Genomic DNA, 19,866 nt, shown 5'->3' with positions numbered 1-19,866 from the left:
TTGGGCAAAGCAAGGATGGTCTCAATTCAAGGGGAGAGGAATGGACTCTAGCATTCCAAAGGAAAAATGGCAACGACTATGTAGCCATTTTTAACCACCACACTGAATTTGTGACTTAAAGTGATCCTAAGCCTTTTTTTTTTTTTTTTTTTTTAACCTAGGCATGACTAGAAAAATTGTGAGTTTTTGTGAGGAACCAAAGAAAGAACTTCCCATTGAAAAAAGAATTTAAGAGATCAGCAGGGAAAAAAAGTTGCATTCTGATTATATAGAAGTAGTCATATTTAAGCTTTCAGTTATGATTATAAAAATTACAAAATAACATAGCATTGAAATACATAAAGCCACGTGCTGGAAATTTTTTTAAAAGATTTACTTATTCATTTTAGAGAGAGAGCATGAGCAGGAGGGGCAAAGAGAGAGGGAAAGAGAATCTCAAGCAGACTTTGCTGAGTGGGGAGCCCAACTCAGGGCTCCATCTCACAACCCTGAGACCTGAGCAGAAACCAAGAATCAGATGCTTAACCAACTGCTCCATGCAGGCATCCTTATACTGGAAAAACAGTTTTAAAAAGATTTTATTTACTTATTGAGAGAGAGAGAGAAGGTGCAAGTATGGGGAGGGGCAGAGAAAGAGGGAGAAAGAGAATCTTAAGCAGGCTCCCCATTGAGTATGGAGCCCAATATGAGTCTCCATCCCCCATCCCGAGATCATGACCAGAGCCAAGATCAAGAGTCAACATTTAACCAACTGAGCCATCCAGGCACCCCTGTCCTGGAAATTTTGATAGAAAGAATTCATAAACGGAAAAGGTTTCATCTAAATTTAAAATTTTTTGTCTTTTTATTATGAAAAATTTCAAATTTTCCTATTACGAAATTAGGAAAGTGTAATGACTTCCTATGTACTTGTATACCTAAGCTTCAACGATTATCAACTCAGCCAGTATTTTTTCACTTTATACCTAAGCCTACTTTCTCCTTACCCATATTGGTTTGAAACCGTTTTCAAAGATCACATAATTTTATTCATAAATATTTCAACATGTATTTGTAAAAGATAGAAATGAATGCCTTAAAAAATACATGATGATAAATGTTAACAGACATACTGTGATGATCATTTCACACTTGAAACTAATAGAATGTTAAATGTCAATTATCTTCAATAAAATTAAAAAATACTCAAATACCATTATCACATGTAAATAAAACCAACAATAATTCCTTAAAAGTAGTTGGACATTTTAATACATCTTTATTTGACAGATCTAGCAGATAAAAATGAGTAAGGATATAGAGCTACCCTGCCCAATCTGACAGAGTAGCTACATGTGGCAGATGAGCACTTGAAATGTTACTAGTGAAGCTGGGAAATTGAATTTTTACTCATATTTAATTTAAATTAATTTTAATATAATTTTAAAAAATGATACTTGATTCAGTATTGACAAATTTTCTAAGAATGTTGAGAACAACATAGGCATGTAAATCTACTTTTTCAAATGTAAATGTTATGGAATCTTGATACAGAACAAGTATTCCTGATGACAACTTAGCATCTGGATTGAGAAGGGCTGTAAATGTAAAAGACACATTGAATTGAAGACTTAGTCAAAAATGTAAAATATTTCATTAATATATTTTATATTTGACTTCTTATTGAAATGATAATATTTTGGATATAGGGTATTGCATAAATATGCTGATTAAAATTAATTTCACTTACTTTTTTTGCTTTTTAACATGGCTACTAGAAGATTTTCATCAATCACATGTGTTATCTACAGTATACTTCTGTTGGATAGCATTGACATAGAAAGTCTGAATGATATTATCAGGAAAGTCACGTGAATACATAAATACTGTATTCCCTTTTCCTATAAACATAAAACTTCTCTAGGACTTTTAGGCCACTTTGAACTTATTATATATTATTCAATAAAGAAAATTTCAGTAAATTCTCCAAAACACGAATTATTCAGAGTACTCTCTAAGCAATATTAATAACACAACTGCAATCAACAAAAGGACTCAACCCTATGAACATACAGGGATTCTCTCCTAAAAAACTCTTTTGTCAGAAATGAAACCAAAATGCAACTGCAGGATATTTCAAACATAGCAGTAAGGAGCATAGTGCGCAGCAAGACCGTAGGGCCTGCCAAAGCTGTAATGAGAAGCAAATTCAAAGTAGCAAATGCTTTCACTGTTAAATAAGCAAGAAGGAAAGTAACAGAATTAAGCAGCAAGCTCAAAAAGTTGGAGAGCAAAGTAGCCTCATGGAAATCCAGAGAAAGGAAATACAAAGATAAACCAACAAACAAAAAAATCGCCTTATAAAATAGGAGTAAACAGTCTTAGATTAAAACAAAACAAAACAAAATGGGCAATGTTTTGCTTATATAATAAAGAAAAAAGAAAAAATGTGAAAACAATGCAAATACCCAATACTGGATATATTAAAAACAGCCCACATTTACTGAATACTTCTGTGTTCTAGGCATTGTGCTAAGCATTCTTTTTTCCTCCCCCACGCCAGCATCCTTGTGAAGTACAAAGTCCTATTATCTCTATTTTTCATTTTCTGCATTTCAGGAGCAATGACTTACTTAATGAAGCTTATCATAGGAGGGAGTTGGCAAATGGGGATTTGAATTGAACCCAGGGCCTCTAGACCTATGTCCTGCCATTATTTTCTTTTATTTTACTATTTTTTTAAAGAGAGAGAGAGTGTGTAGGAGAAGGGTGGGGAGGGACAGAGGGAGAAAGTCTTAAGAAAGCTCCATGCCCCTGGCTGGGCTGGATCCTGTGAGACCTGAGATCATGACCTGAACCGAAATGACGAGCTGGAGGCCTGAACCACCGCACCACCCAGGTGCCCTGTGGTCCTGTTCATTTAAAATCTCTATATCATACTGAGTAGTGAAGGAAATTACAGAAAATTTTTAAATTGTGTGCAACTCGGCAACACGCTTGAAAATCCATATGAAAGATATGATTCTCTAGTAAAATGCAAATTACCAAACTTGAGTCAAGGAATGGATAATAATTTAAACAAACCAATAGCCACGAAAGAAAGGTTGATTGCCTTCAGAAAAGATACTAGGCTGATTACAAGAGAAAAGTCTTTTAAAAAATACTTTGAAGGAATAGATAATTCTCATGATAATGAACTTGTTCTAGCACAAGGGACAGGGAAGGGATGGATTGCATCACAATTCAGTTTATGAGGCTAATTCAGAACAAAGTTTAAAAGAAAAAATACAGATGATGTTGACTTATGTATATTGAAATAAAAATTTCCAGCAAATAAGCACAATAGTATGTGAAATTCCAAGTGATGTTACATTAGAAATATATGGATGGTTTAATATGAAAAATCTACTGATAAAATTCACATCAGTATCTGTCCTCTTGACAGATATTTTTGAAAAAAAATTGATAAATTGCAATATCCATTTCTGATTTATTTTAATTATTTTATTTTTTTAATCTATTTTTAAGTAGTAAACTTTGATTTAAAATAAATGATCTCTTTTTCTCGGTAAAGAACCTCTGTCTCAACACCCAGAAATCTAACTGGTACAAAATAAGAAGCAACATCGTATTTAAAAGTGGCACAGCAGGGGCGACTCAGTGGCTCAAACCTATGCATCTGTCTCTTGATTTTGGCCCAGGTTAAGGTCTCAGGGTTGTGAGATGGAGCCCAGGGTTGGCTCCGTGCTCAGCCGAGAGTCGGCCTGAGATTCTCTCTCTCCCTCTGCCCCTCCCGCCATGAACTCTCTCCTGCACTTTCTCTCTAAATAAATCTTAAAAAAAAAAAAAAAAAAAAAAAAAGTGACACAGCAAAGGCACTCCCATTAAAATCAGGAACAAGACAAATATTCAGGTAAATAAAGCAGACAATTATTTACCATTATTCCAGAAGTTTTAGCTGCTCCTAAATGATGAAAACAACAAAAACAAACAAACAAACAAAACACACACACACAAAAAAAACCCCACCAAACTAATAACAATAGAACCAATGCTGTTAGTTAGCTCTCTCTAGGAATAAACCTACGAAGAAATATGAAAAGCTAAAGCATCAAAATTATTTATATATTATTTTAGTAGAGACAGTGAGCAACTTTTAAAACACTTTCCTAAACCTTCAATTTAGCATAAACTAAATTTTACAATCAGGCAAAAAGGTAGATTAACAATAACGACGACGAAAGAATCCCTAGGGAGAGAGAGCTGGAGTAGGAACTTGGGGTGGGTTTTCGGTGGCGGGTGGAGAGGTCCTTGGGAAAGGGAATGATTGAAACCAAGGAGCACAGCCACCCATCCCAAGGACTTCTTAGGAAATCCTGCTTCCTGGAATATGTCTCTGCTCATCCAGAGATGACTGTGACTGTCCCTTAGAATATTGCAGTCCAAATTCCGCAGTGAGTCAAGCTGAAACCGGCTGGCAATCGGGTGGCTGTAAAAGCCAGCAGAGGCCCAGCATGAGATGAGATAGTGTTTTCCAGGCCGGTTAAAGTCCTCAGTCCCAGACAGCCTGCCGGTGGGCTTTGGGGCCGACGGGCTGCTCCTGCCCAGCTTCTCCCAAGGGCTTGCGGTCCCAGCCCAGGGCGAGCCTGAGTCCTTTCTGGCCAATTTATTTTTGCCTGCTAGTTTCCTGGCATCACTGTGGAGGGGGCGGTAAAAAAGAGATCGTTTGTGTCTGTGCGCACACACACGTGCGCGTCCGTGTCTGTGTGTACGCAAAAGTGTCACTATATTCTCCAGGCATTTCCTGTATTTACTTATTTTTAAAAGATTTATTTCTTCATTTTAGAGAGAGCGAGCGAGAGCACAAGTGGAGGAGCGGCAGAGGGGGGAGGAAAGCGGAGCTTGGAGCCTGCTTGGGGTTCGATCTCATGACCCCGGGATCATGACCTGAGGTGAAACCAAGAGTCAGATGCTTCACCGACAGAGCCGCCCAGGCGTCCCCAGATATTTTCTTTAAAACTCACCCTCTGAGGGTTGCTGGAGGGGAGGTGGGTGGGGGGTGGGATAGGTTAAATGGGTGATGGGGAATAAGGAGGGCCTTGATTATGAGGAGCACTGGGTGTTGTACATAAGTGATGAATCAGTAAATTCTACTCCTGAAACTAGTATTATATTATATATTAACTAACCAGAATTTAAATAAAAACCTGGGGGAAAGAAAAAACACCAAAAACCTAAAACCAAACCTCACCCCCTCTGTCTAGGGTAACAGGAACTCTGGTTCACTCCGGTCAACTCCTGAGGATCTCTCGGAGTGCTTGCACCTTCCAGCGATGACGGGTCCTCTTTCTCTTGCACTAAACTGTGCCTTCTGTCTCCTGCCCTTAGCTCCTGGTCAGCACACGGTACTTACTTCCGTGGTGCCACTTTACCTGTTCCTTCATGCTTCCAAAGCACCAAGACTAGGATGTTTAAGGACACAGGCTTTCCTAAAAATTTGAAAACGTCTTTTCATGGACAACACAAGAAAGCAAGCTTTCATCTTGACCCAGCCGGTGGGCCCCATGGGATCAGCTGGCGTGCCTTGTTGTCCAGCTTTTTCCTTGGCCTACCTCCCTGATGCTCAGCCAGCTACTTCTCAGATCTCAGCTCCGCATCATTTCTCCCTCCCCCTAGGCCTGGGGACCTCCCAACCCGCTCTGTCCCACATGTCTATAGGGGAAGCCCCCAATCAATAAGCAGCCTAGCAAGCCAACGCAGGCATGCTTGCCCCTCGCAGTGCAGAACGGTGGAACTCTTTCTTCAAGACCACAGTGTCCAGGCCGGGCCTTGGCATAAGCGTGAGGAAGTTCTTCTCCACAGGAAGCAGTCCTCTCCAGCCCTCTATTTCTAGGATGACTTCCATGGGCTGTTTGTTCCAGGAACGTTCTCAACTCTGCAGAACTTGTCCAAGTGCGGAACCCTAGACCCCATCCCAATGATGGCAGTTCAGTGGGTCGAGGGCCTGGAATCTGCATTTTTAGAAAATTCCCCAAGTAACTCTGATGCAGGGGATCCTCAAATCATATTTATAAGATCTCTGCCCCCACCTGGGTGGCTTAGTGGTTGAGCGTCTGTCTGCCTTAGGCTCAGGGTGTGATCCCGGGGTCCTGAGGTCGAGTCCTGTATTGGGCTCCCAGGGATCCTGCTTCTTCCTCTGCCTGTGTCTCTGCCCCCCTCTCTCTCTCTGTCTCTCATGAATAAATAAATAACATCTTTTAAAAAAAAATCTCTGCCCCAGCAAAGTGCAAAAGTTAACACACTTGCCAGACTGTCTCTTCCTCCTTCCCTCCTTCTTTCCCTTCCTCTCCTCTTCCTCCTGTCTACACACACAAATCTTAGTCATTTCTGGGTGGTAAGAAACCTTGATAAAGAAAACTACACAGAGTGATATATGTCATATATTTATTTATATTGCATATTTATAATTATACAGTCACATATGAGAATATATCAAGATTGCAAATACTTAGATATTTTTCCCTCCTCCCAGTTGTTTGGCCATGACCTTACATTATTTTGTCACGGGCGAGAAAATGTAATAAAGAAAAGCAAAACTCAAATGAACCCCAGGAAGCGTGTCAGGTGGGAAACTGGATTTGACCCAGGAATGTCCCCTTGCCCAAGGACAAGTCTTTAGCTCTTCCTATCTTATCTTATCCCCAGTGACTGTCTGTGCTTACCAAGGACAGGATGTTCTTGTGACTTTGGCCTGCTGGGCTCTGAGCTTGGAGAGGGAAAAAGTGCTCAAGCCTAAAGCCCCCCCCTCCTTTGGTCTGCAGAGTAGGATCTGACCACTTCACCCTTCCTTCCCTCTCTACACACCTTCCCTCCCCACATCCTGTCCCACCCTACCCTCCAATCCCCCGGGGTGGCCTCCGTGGCACCCTGGTGAGTTTGGTCCTTCTCTGACGCTCCTAGCTGGAAGGCCAGACTCTGATCGTGGTGCCCTCAGCTGGGAGGCAGGAAAGGGATCTAATAGGCCCTTCTTCAGAAGAGCGTCGGGCAAAGTGAGTGAAATGCTGCTGAGAGCCTTGCAAACCATGCGCCAGGCACACGGGCAGGAGATTCTTCTTTTCACAGAACCTTAGTACATTCTACTGTGCGGGGAGGTGCACCGAGCACAGGGTGCACAGGTGATAAAGGCATGTTCCTGCTTCCAAGCCCCTTCAGCCATCCAGAGAGGAAGACAAATCAGGGCAGGAGCTTCTCTAGGGCAGGAGGAGCCAGTCCAGAACCAGAGCAAACCCTACAACCTCCTTGCAAGTGCGGTGACCAGAGGCAAGTTATTTAACCTTTGTGACCCACGTGCTTCTATCTCAGAAAGGTGAAGATACCATTTTCATGGGGTTGTTGTAAGGATTCAACGAGATTTCCCCAAACCTCAGGACTCAGCATCCCTCCCTTGAAAAAGTTTGTCTGGGGTCTCCCCGCAACCTTTATAATTAGTTCATTAACGTTGCCACCCACGTTTACTTCACCGTAAGCAGAGGTATTTGTGAAACCTTAGGTTTGATGTGAGTCTGTTTTTTTTCTTTTCTTTTTTTCTGTTCTCCTAATGAACACGAAAGCAAATGCAGCTATTAAAATGTTTGAAGTTCACCTGGGTCAGAAACACTTCACGAGTCCCCAGGGATATAAACACTACACTTAGGAAAATACGGAGATTCATAATGAAAGCACCCAGCACATGGCTTGGTGCAAGGTAAGGCTTAAATGCACACCCTTCTGTTGATTCCCAGGAGGTGGGAGGACCCAGTGCCTCTGAGGTGGGGGGTAAGCAGGGGAGAGAAAGGCTTCCCAGAGGAGGTGATCTCTGAACATAAGCAGTGAAGCTTGAGCTGTCCCTCACCAGACCCATGAAAGGGTTGGAGAGAGAGGGGAGGGGAAGAGGGAGGTGCTTTTCAAGAAAAGGGAACAAAGGCCAGGATCCTAATGGGACCTTAGAACTTCGAGGAATGGTCCTGGGAGAGAGATAAGACGGCACAGAGAGAGATAGGGGAGTCTGTGTGGAGTTTGGACTTGATCGTGAGGGATATGGGGAGACTGGCTGAGAAGTCACATGTTCCAAGGTACCGCCTACGAGGATCTCCGAGAATGTTTGGAGTGGCCCAGGGCAGAAGGCTCGAAGGTCTCACACTTCCACCCTTCATTCACTCACTGGAGCTCCCAGATAGTGGAACTATGTATGTCAGCAGAGATGAGCACTTTGTTTCCCATATTAGCTTCTCTAGTCTGGAAGAGCTGAAGCTCCCTCCACACCCCCATGCTGCTCAGGCTCTTTGCATCTCTGGCCCCAGGGCTCTGGTGGGCTCCATCCCTGGCTCACCTCTGGTCACACCCGGACTCTTCAATGTGGGTATCTGTGGGGTCCCATGCAAACCCCCTATTCTCACTAAGTCCCTGGTCCCCCGTCTGACAGGTGGGGATAACCTACTCATGCATCTGCTCATGGGGTTTTTGCAGAGATTATGCAGATACGGAGTATATGGCACTTTGCTCTATTGCGTGTGGCACCTGATAGCAGCTCAGTGAGGGTTTGATAGTATTATAGTATTCTCTCTCCCTGGCCTCATTCTGTAATCTGTGGCTGCCTAAAATAACCCAACTCTATAAATGAATAAATTGACCTTCCAGTGTGAGTCACCAGCCTCTTGAGCTGAGTTCGTGGGAGTCTGTTGAATCTTCTCCCTGTGCACAGATTACTCAACCAGGTGAGGCTGGGGATCAATGGGGCTGAGACTAGGGGGAGGTAAGAGAGGTACCAGGGGTACAAATTTTAAGGAGGCGCTAATTCTCGAGGTCACACCAGTGCATCCTTAAATTGTGTGCCCTAGTTCCAAGTGTGGGGCTGTAATCTGCTTTGTTTTTCTCTGGTTGAGTGAACTAGACTCTCCAGCTGTGAGTAGAAAAAGCAAACAAGTGCCTGATGCATCCTTCCATGCAAGGAGGATGCATCCCTTCCATGAAGGGGGGAGGCAGGAGGAAGGGGGGAGGCTTAGGGTGACAGTGACATCATGTGATGGGGGTATTTGGGGAGGACATGAGTGTCGGTTTCCTAGGTGCCGGACAGTTCAGGGACAGAGATAGCCATCAACCCTGAGTTGACTAACAGGCTGGCACCTTTCAGGATTCAAGTACGGATTTATACTTTCTCCACCCCCAGCTCAACCTTCCAACAGGGGAAAGATTCCCTCTTGGTTGGTCCTGGCCCTAAACAACTAAAGCATGTGCTCATTAGCTGAGGCCCTTCATCCATGACATGACTAGCTTTGGATTGCCCATTACACATGCAACTCTTGATCCACTGAGTAAGATACTGGGATTTTGGGGGGGTGGCAGAGGGCAGGGATAAGGCATTATCCCATCCGGGCATGATGGGGGCAGATACCTCTGCCGTGAAACCCTCACATCCAGCATGGGTAGAGAGGCTTCCCTCACAGCACTGGGTGTTGCAGTGGGAATGGGGTAGGGTTGAGGTGGGAGTAGAGGACAGAGAGAGGTCTCAGGCATCTTTCCTGGCCAATATTTTAGAACTCCTTTCAAATCAGCAGGTTAATGTAGCACAGCGAGGCCACATCAGGCCGGTCCCAGTCTGGTGCTCGGGATTAATGTATCATGAAAGAAATCAAGAATGTGGCTGAGACCAATTAGAAAGTCAGTGGTGTTGGGGATAACAGTCAGCAGGGTTTTCACACCCTTGCAAGGCTTTCCCTCTGCCCCGGGGCTCTTCCTCCCCCCTCCTCCTCAACCAACCAACTCTCACCCTTGTCCCCTCAAGAGCTTGGCCCAGAGAGTGACTCTGAGTGGGGAAAGCAGTATAGTAGACTGGGAATTTATGAGTTTGGGTAAATCCTAGACTGGGTTTGAATTTTGGCAGGAATGACTTTGGTCTTCCCACGACTTTTAAAAAATCAAGACAAAATTCCTATCACATTAAATTAACCATTTTAAAATACACAATTCAGTGGCATTCGGTACATTCACGATGTTGTACACTCCCCACCTCTCTCTAGTTCCAGAACATTCCCATCACTTCAAACCCCTTACCCACTAAGCAATTTCTCTGCTACACCTTCCCTAACCCCTGGCAACTACCTACCTATGTCTTCTTTCTCTCTATGGATTTTTCCATTCTGAATATTTCATTTAAATGGAATCATACAATATGTGACTTTTTGTTTCTGATTTTTTTTTTACTTAGCATAATGTTTTCGAGGTTCATTTACGTTGTAATATGTATCACTACTTTTTATGGCTGAATAATAGTCCATTGTATGTATAAACCATAAATTGCTTATCCATTCATCCGTTAATGGAGATTTGGGCTGTTTCTACCTCGGTTATTATAAGTGAAGCTTGACTGACATAAGACCTCCTGCTGATTTGAGATAGTCAACAAAACTGAAATTGTAAATAAAACAGTTGGGAAGGACTCCATATTTATAATGTATGTGCCACACTGGATCTGCTGCTGAACTAAGAGAAGAGGCAAAGAGGATTCATGTTTTCTAAGTATTTACTGTATGTTAGGCACTCAGATGCACAACCTTTACTTTCTCATTTAATCCTTGCAACTGCCTATGAAGTAGGGACTCTGATGCCCATTGTACAGATGTGAAAACTGAGGCACAACAAAATTAAGTCACATGCTCAAGACCGATCTCTAAGTGTAAATGCCAGGATTTTCACCCAGATCATATGGTTTCAAAGTCCACACAGTCTCTTGTAAAGAGTGGAAACAAAGTTTAATTCACTTGCAATGGAAAATAAAAATAAGCTAAGAAAGATCAAACCGGGGCTTCTCTTGCTTAAGTATATATTCAAGCCCCTTGAACTGAAATATCACACGTGCCTTTAGTAAACTAGAAAAGAGCTCGTATTTTATAGAATGTCGGTACCTGTTGGAGAGTCCTTTGACTCCCTTCATTGATTTTAGATAAAGAGGCAGTTTTATGCTCCCTCTTCCCCAACCCAGACCTCCAGGAGATTTTCAGAGCTGATTCTAACCTGGAGTCATCAGTTCTTACTCCTGGTTCTAGAAGTTCTAGATTCTAGCTAGTTCTGGGTTCTGAACCTCTAGAGTTCTGAGGACTCCAAACATAATGTCTCCATCGGACCATGAGAGCTTCTGATTTTAATCCTTCCAGGTGAGAACACAGGTGGAGGAGCATCTGGTTCCCAAGGGTCCTAAGGCAGCAGGCCAGCAGTGGGAAGCCAGATAGATGTTGAGTTCTTGAATGCAACTTTACCCCTGGAGGCCAGAGTTGCTGTGACTCCTGCTGGAAACTCAGACATCTTAAGTGGTTATACCAGCCCCAACCTGAGATGCCACGCAAAGCCAGCCGAGTACAACTAGTCTTAAACTGTACACTCTCATTAACCCAGCAATTCTACTTCTGTGAATTTATCCCAAAGGAATTAGTATGGAAACTACAGATTTGACTACAAGACTTTTTTTATAATAACCAAATATCAGAGATAATATAAATATCCCATATGGGAGTTTTGGATGGATCAAATACAAATACAACCATATAATGTAATATAAATCAGCCATTAAAAGTGTGGTAAAGAAAAACAATTTTTTGACCTAAAAAATTGTTCTGTTAGATGAAAACAAGAATTAAATCAAAAAAGTTTACAAAGCAGTACTGACTGCTAATCTAGCTATCATCTATCTCCAGAGCCTAGAAGTGTAAACCCTAGTAGCAATGGGAGTCTTCAGCTACAGAAATTAGAAAACTTTTGTATTTTCTCATATTATCCAGATTTTGCTGTAATTCACATATTACTTTTCTAATTTATATATATAATATATATATGTACACATATATAATATATATATTTAATAAACAAAAATTAAAATAGAGCCAGAATCTTATAGTTCTGTTTGGAGAAGAACTTAGGATCTCATTACTTTAATAGAATTTGCTTTCTGGAGGATGAGACTTGTGTTTTTAAACATATATTTGGTATCTTTTATTGCTCAATCTGCAGATCTGAGAGCCAGTGGTATTATGGCTGCGGTACTCCTCTACCTAGGACCACTACCTCCTACGCAATCAGGTCCCTGTGATAGATATGTCCCTTGAGTAGCTGAAGAGCAGGTATCAGGCAGCTCAGTGAAGGTAGAAGGACCTAGTGGCCGCACAGGATTCCCAATCATTATGTGTTTTTTAATTGATTGATAGAGCATCTTGATTCCCTTTATTTTTTTAAAAAGATTTTATTTATTTATTCATGATAGACACAGAGATACAGAGACAGAGAGAGAGTCAGAGACACAGGCAGAGGGAGAAGCAGGCTCCATGCAGGGAGCCCGATGCGGGACTCAATCCCGGGACTCCAGGATCACGCCCTGGGGCGAAGGTAGGTGCTTAACCCCTGAGCCACCCAGGGATCCCCTTGATTCCCTTTAGAGGTCCCTCCAAGAACCAGGAGGGAGATCTATCTATAACCTCCCCACTTTTCATTAACTGCTTCTAATCATGAAGGTCTGATAATACTTTGACAACACTGATAAAGATGAGGCCCTTTTCTTTTCTTTTCTCTTTTCTTTCCTTTCCTTTCTTCTATTTTCCTTTCTTTTCCTTTCTTTTCTTTTCTTTTCTTTTCTTTTTTTTTTTTTTTTTTTTTTTATTGGTGTTCAATTTACTAACATACAGAATAACACCCAGTGCCCGTCACCCATTCACTCTCTTTTCTTTTCTTTTCTTTTCTTTTCTCTTTCCTTTCTTTTTTCTTTTGCTTCATTTGTATTCATACTTGGCTTTAGGGTACTGGCACTGATTTGGAGTTATGAAGCCTCCTACTCTGGAAAGCTAATGCAAGAGAGTGACACTACTGGCTCCTGAGTATGTGAGAACAGCAACTACACAATCGGAAGGTGGGCATGTATACACTTATATTCCACTTTGTGCCCAGCCTGAAATATGATCTTGGGCAAATTACTCATCTATCTGGGTATTTATTTCTGCATTTTACAAACAGGAATAGCAATCACAGGGTTGTTGTGATATTAAAAACACACAGCCTGATCTGTGTCTCAGATCTTTAAATGTCTCAGTTCTTTAAATGTCTCCTCCCCCCACCCCCATCTCTCTCAAGGGCTTTATTTTAAGTAAATGTGTGGTCTCTTCAAATTTTAAAAGATTCATTCTCCAAAGCAAGACTGCCATCCACCAACTAGATGACCTCAGGCAAGTTATATAATTTGTCAGTGCCTCAGTTCCTTCCTTTATAAAATAGGAATAATAGTAAAACTGCTTAAGAAAATTTTCCTGAAGATTAATTAAGTTAAAATATGTAAAGTCCTTAGAATAATGCCTGTCTATACAGGAGATAAGCATTTACTACTGTAATAGCAGCAGTAGTGTTAATATTATTGTTTTCAATATCATGTTCTCCTCATCCTTTACATAAGAGGAAAAGGCACGGTTTGCACACAATAGCCACAAAACAATAATATGCCAAAGAATAGATTTAACAAAAGAGTTGTTAAACTTTTAGAATAAAAATTGTAAAATTTTCATGAAAGCCTTTTAAAGATTTAGGAAGATGAGAATGACTCAATGATGTATACCATGTTCATGGATAAGGAGACTGAATAACATAAATATTTCAAGTCTCCATGATCATGATGCCTGATCTTAAAATTCTTAAAATTCTTTTAGAAAAGCAGAGAAACAGAAAGGAATTAGTGGAGATAATTTTGAAGAAAAAAAAAAAAAAAGAAGTGACTTGCCTTACCAGACAAATACCAAGCTTTGTTATTACAGGCACCACCCTGTGCAGTTGAAAATCTGCATATATCTTTTGAGTCCCCCCAAACTTAACTACTAGGAGCCTACTGTTGACCAGAAGCCTTGCTGATAACATAAACAGTTGATGAACACATAATTTATATGTTATATGTATCATACACTATATTCTTACAATAAGTTAAGCTAGAGAAAAGAAAATGTTATTAAGAAAATCATAAGGAAGACAAAATATACTTACAATAATGTACTGCATCCAAAAAAAATCCATGTGTAAGTGGACCTGCATAGTTCCAACTTGTATTGTTTAAGAGTCAACTGGAGGGGCGCTTCGGTGGCTTAGTGGTTGAGCATCTACCTTTGGCTCAGGTGGTGATCTTGAGGTCCTGGGATCGAGTCCCACATTGGGCTCCCTTCAGGGAGCTTGTTTCTCCCTCTGCCTATGTCTCTGCCTCTCTCTCTTCATTTCTCATGAATAAATAAATAAAATTAAAAAAAAATAAGAGTCAATTGTAAATTATAGAAATAAAGCAGTTTGTCATTAAGGTCAATAGATTTGACTCTCCTCCATTGTGCTAAAAATGTGCTGAGATACTGATTCAGCCAGCCCTTGGAGTGGCTAGGGGAGGCCTGACGTGGCCTGTAGCACCTGAAGTCCCAGGAGAGACCATCAGCCTCTTCTGTTTACTCCCATGTGCAAATCGAAGATGATATTTTTCTATGTGTTCATGATGTGTAAAGGTTACAAAGGTTTCTATGTGCTCATGATGTGGAATAGACAAGACGAATAGAGAACTCAAATAGATCCACATATTCTTGGAAGTTTTATTATCTTCAAGAGTGCCATTACTAATCTATTGGAACAGAAAGGATTTTTCAATAAGTGATAGATATATATACACACACATACACATACATATATGTATATATGTTTGAATAGAGTTATAATATAACTAAAATACATATAGCTATAGAATAACTAATTATAATATATATAGTACATGGGAAATACACTAAAATTGTTTTATTACCTAAAACACTAATCAATTTCAGATGAATTGAAAAGCTGAGTGTAAAAAACCAAAATATACAAATATTAAAAAGAAAACCCAGGAGAAATATTTTGATGACATCAGATCAGAGGAGAATTTAGCCAAAGTAGAGAACACCATGGGGGTGCATGTGGCTGGCTCAGCCTCTAGAGCACACAACTCTTGATCTCAGGGTTATAATTCAAGCCCCATGTTGGATGTAGGGATTACTAAAACAACAACAACAACACCTTAGTAAAAAATACTAAGGAACTATCTGGGAAAAAATTTACAACTTACATCACAAAGAGCTAATTTCACTAAGAAATAAGAGCCTTTTTGCAAATCAATAAAGCACTACTAACGTTATTTTAAAGACCTTTAAAAAAAAATCTAAAGCCATTTTATTTATTCCTAGTAATAGAAACACAAATTACAACCACATTGAGATACTATTTTTTACCTCTGAGGTTGGTAAAAATCCAGAAATTTGATTTATAGCATCATCCATAGTATAGGAAACAGACCATCTTCCAGTGCTGTAGAGAACACATTTTTACAACCTCTATAGAAGGAATTTTGAAGCAATATCTATCAAAAATACAGTTGGCATGCACCCTGTAACCACGCATTTCCATATCTAAAAATTTTTCCCTTAGACATAAACACACATGAGTGTGATGATAAAAGGACAAGGTTACTCAGTGCAACATTGTTTGTATTCCTCAAAAGTTGGCAAACTCCCAAATATTAATTAGTAACTGGTTAAATATTAATTATGATACATTCATACAATGGGATACTGGAGCTGTAAAATGTAAACTCTTTAGTACTGACACAGAATAATCTTCAAGGTGTAGCTAAAGGGTGAAAAAACCCTAAGACACACTGCACACAACAGTGTATACAGCATGTTAATATTGGGGTTCAAAGGTGGAATGCGTAGTTTATTTTCCTGTGCATAAAATAATTTTGGAAGAATGTCAAGGGAAAATGGGTGACTGAGGAAGAGTAAGATAAGACTTGTCAGTGTACGCTCTTTGTTCCTATTGAATTTTAAGCTGTGTGTATGTATTGTCTTTCAAATAAAGATTAACATTTAAAATTTAGTGAATTAACTACACTGAAATTTAAAATTTCTGTATGATTAAAGACACCTTTAAAAAGGTGAAAAGACAGGTGATATACTGGGAGAATGAATATATTTTCAACACACGTAACTGACTAATAGTTAGTATCCAGAGTTCCAAATCAATAAGAAAAAGACAGTTCCATCTGAAAATGAACAGAAAATAAGATTAAAAAAAAAAAAAAACATTCACAGAAGAAACATGACAGGTCAAATGAGTACTAAAGCTCACTTCCTCTGGGGCGCCTGAGTGACTTAGTTGGTTAAGCATTTGCCTTCAGGTCAGGCATGATCCTGGAGTCCTGCAGAGAGCCCTACATTGGGCTCCCTGCTCAGTGGGCAGTCAGCTTCTCCCTCTCCTTCTGCCCCCATCTTGTGCTCTTTATCTCAAATAAATAAATAAAATCTATAAAAAAAATTCTCTTCTAACAATCAGAAGACTGTAAATTAAAATGAGCTACCATTTTACTGCCATTAGATTGGAATATACTTAAAATTCTAACAATCTTGAGTGTGGGTGAGGATATAAGACATGGGGAGCTCCAGGTCCTGCTGGTCACAGTGTGCAAACTGGTATGACCCCGTTGGAGAACTGCACAGCCATCAGATAGAAAATACATCCTTCAACACAGAAGTTGCACATTTTGGTACTTTTCACAGAAAACTTCTGGCAAATGTGTATGAAGAAACAAGGACCAAAAATACCCACTGACATGTTGTTTGTACTAACAAAAACCAACAGGAAAAACAACATACATAGCAATATTCCCATATGCATCAACATGGATAAATCTCAAACACATCAAGTGGGATGAAAAGCAGATTTAGGAAAGATATTATGTAAACAAAATTTTGAAATGATCAAAATAATTCTATATAATGCCTGTCTATATTTACCCCACGTAGCAAACATTCAAAAATATGCTGGAATTAAAAATACTAAATTCAAGTAATGTTTACCCCGAGTATAGATTTTTTTGGGGGGGTGGGGTGGAGTGGGGTTTGGTCAGGGTTTTACTTCTCAGTGCCACCATTTGTCAGACTGGGACCCTGGACAAGTCCTTTTATCTCTTTAAAACTCATTTTCCCCAGCTGCAAAAAGGAGAATAGTTATAATAATTACACAATTATAATAGCTATAAGATTAAATAAGATAAAGATTGAACAAGGTGATGAATGCATGATCCTTGCACACAGTAAGCACTTAGCTACATGTTAACCTGCATTATCAGCATCTCAATTTGACTACAAGGGCATTCTTGAATCACTCTGATTCTCATTTCTTAACTCTCTCGAGGAAATGAGATTTTGTGCATCAGATCCCTCAAATTTATGCATTTTTTTTAAAAAAAGATTTTATTTATTTATTCATGAGAGACACAGAGATAGAGAGAGGCAGAGACACAGGCAGAGGGAGAAGCAGGCTCCATGCAGGGAGCCCAATGTGGGACTCCATCCTGGGACTCCAGGATCACGCCCTAGGCTGAAGGCAGGTGCTAAACCGTTGAGCCACTCAGGGATCCCCATTTTATGCATTTTCTAATTACAAATTTGTACCCTTTGACCCACATCCTAAACTCTCACATCCCCCAAATCCTGGTATCCACTATTCTACTCCGTGTTTCTAGGAGTTCAGCCTTTTTAGATTCCACATATAAGTGACATCATACAATACAGTATTTGATTTTGTCTGTCTGACTTATCTCATCAACATTATGCCCTCAAGCTCCATCCATATTGATGCAAATGGCAGGATGTCCTTCTTTCTCGTGGCTGAATAATATTCCATTATATATGTAAACACACACACATATAATGTCTTTTTCATCCATTTATTCATTGGTGGACACTTAAATTACTTTTAAATCTTCACTATTGTGAGAAATGGTGTGATAAACATGGAAGTTCAGACATCTTTTCTATATCCTATTTCCACTTTTATTTTTGGATACGTACCCAGAAGTGAGATTGCTGGATCATATGGTAGTTCTGCTTTTGAATTTTAACTCTACTGTATTGTTCATTTTTAACAACACTGTCTTATACACTTGAAAGTTACTCAGAATCTAGATCTTAAATGTTCTCGCCACAAAAAAGAAATGATAATTATGTGATGTGATGGAAGTGTTAGCTAACGCTATGGTAGCTATCGTATAGCAAGATGTAAGTGTATCATCAAATCAACACGTATCCTTTAAACTTCACAAATGTGATACGTCAATTATAACTCAATTTAGAAAAAGTGAGACTTTAGCCTCATATCTGGATGACATGTAACTGAGAATAAAGATATAGGCTTGGAACAGTTTCCTTTTTAAAGTCTGGTTTTAACAAGAAGCTGAGTTTCGACTAGAGCTGCTAATTAAGTCTGCAAGGAGGACACAGTGCTGATTAATCCAGCTGTACCTGCTGGTGGCAGATCCTCGGAAATAACAAAGAGCTGTCATCTTCTTCCAGCACTGGGGGTGGGGGGTGGGGTGGGAGGGGAGGACACGGTTACACACTCAGCTCTTTTGGGCTTGTTTTCATAGAATCCGCCACAATACTCAAAGTGCCACTTACCGCAGACTTCTCGGTACGATGATATACCTGACCCGTCCTTCTGCGATGACTCACCGCGGTCCTTCTCTGTGTCAGCATTGTGCCGGGCTGGGGTGACCCAGAGGTGTCCCTGCTTTAATACCTCACCCATCCCATTGGGAGACAGAGCAAATGCCAAGGAACAAAGACCTGAACAATAGGACAAAAGTATGCAATTAACGGTGTCATTTGACTCGTAAAGACAGCAAACCAGGGAATTCATAGGAGGGGGCAGTGAGCACAGGCTGCAAGAGAGCATCCCTGGCTTTGGCTTCAGACAAGTAGAAGTAGAAAGCAACCCCACCTTCCTCCTCCACAGGAAGCATCTGCTTCCCTGCCCACGTGGCTTACCGTGTGACTTGCTTTAACCAATGGGGCGTTAGGAGAAGTGATGTGAATGAAAGCTTTATTTAAAGCTTTAAAAATTTTTTTTGAATATTTTATTTATTTATTCATGAGAGGCACACAGAGAGAGGCAGAGACACAGACAGAGGGAGAAGCAGGCTTCCCGCGGGGAGCCCGATGCATCCATCCCAGGACCCGGGGATCACGATCTGAGCCAAAGGCAGATGCTCAACCACTGAGCCACCCAGGCACCCTATTTTAAAATTAAAAGAAAAAAATAAAATAAAATTTATTTTTTTTATCTGACGGGGGGCTGGGGGGAGAGAGAGAGAATCTTAAGCAGACTTCTTGTTGAACACAGAGCTCAGGGTGAGTTTGATCCCATCATCTGTGAAATTATGAGCTGAGCTGAAATCACAAGAGGGATGCTCAACAACTGAGCCACCCAGGCACCCCTGTGAAGGCTTTAAATATGCTGACACTGTTGGATTTTTTAGCCTTTTGCCATGAGGTTGACATGTTGAGCATGCCCAGATGCACTGCATGGCCTGGAAACAAGCCCAGCCAAGTCCAGCCTAAATCCCTGAACTGCAGCCACCCCACAGGTGCCTGAGTGAAGAATAAATGCTTATGGCTGTGTGCCACTGAGACTTACAGTGGCTTGATATTCAGGCTGACTGCAACAGTAGTCTATTCATCTGTAAAATGGGGAAAATATGTGTCTTATGTTCAGTGGTAGTGTGAGAATTAAGTGGATATAAACCAAATGTCTCAGACTTCCACACGCCGAGAATGCAACTAAGGTGCATTAATAGGAATCCCTGATTTGCAATAGCCCCTCTACTCAAGAGGAAATTCCCTTCTTGGAAAACAAATGATCAATAAAAAGTCTTGCTGTTTCTCAGTGTGTGTGGCAGGTGCTCCCTACCCCCCACCAGCCCTTGGTCCCCATAATGCTGCCAGGATACCACTCTAATCTTGGATTCTGCGTCTGCTGAAC

At 40.6% G+C, this 19,866-nt stretch overlaps 1 long non-coding RNA gene across 2 annotated transcripts in view; it reads left to right on the top strand.

Moving 5' to 3' along the window:
• The first annotated feature begins 11,074 nt into the window (after positions 1–11,074).
• Positions 11,075–19,866, top strand: part of LOC144303016 (uncharacterized) — a 30,597-nt gene continuing 21,805 nt past the window's right edge. For both annotated transcript variants that reach the window (XR_013370071.1, XR_013370070.1), the window contains exons 1-2: positions 11,075–11,168; positions 12,797–12,907. This is a non-coding gene — a long non-coding RNA (uncharacterized LOC144303016). The remainder of the gene's footprint in view (positions 11,169–12,796; positions 12,908–19,866) is intronic.

This window comes from Canis aureus, chromosome 2 (genome assembly GCF_053574225.1).
Source record: "Canis aureus isolate CA01 chromosome 2, VMU_Caureus_v.1.0, whole genome shotgun sequence".
Taxonomy (NCBI): domain Eukaryota; kingdom Metazoa; phylum Chordata; class Mammalia; order Carnivora; family Canidae; genus Canis; species Canis aureus.
Note: the sequence above shows the minus strand (reverse complement) of the source record. Positions and strands in the feature narration are given on the sequence as shown.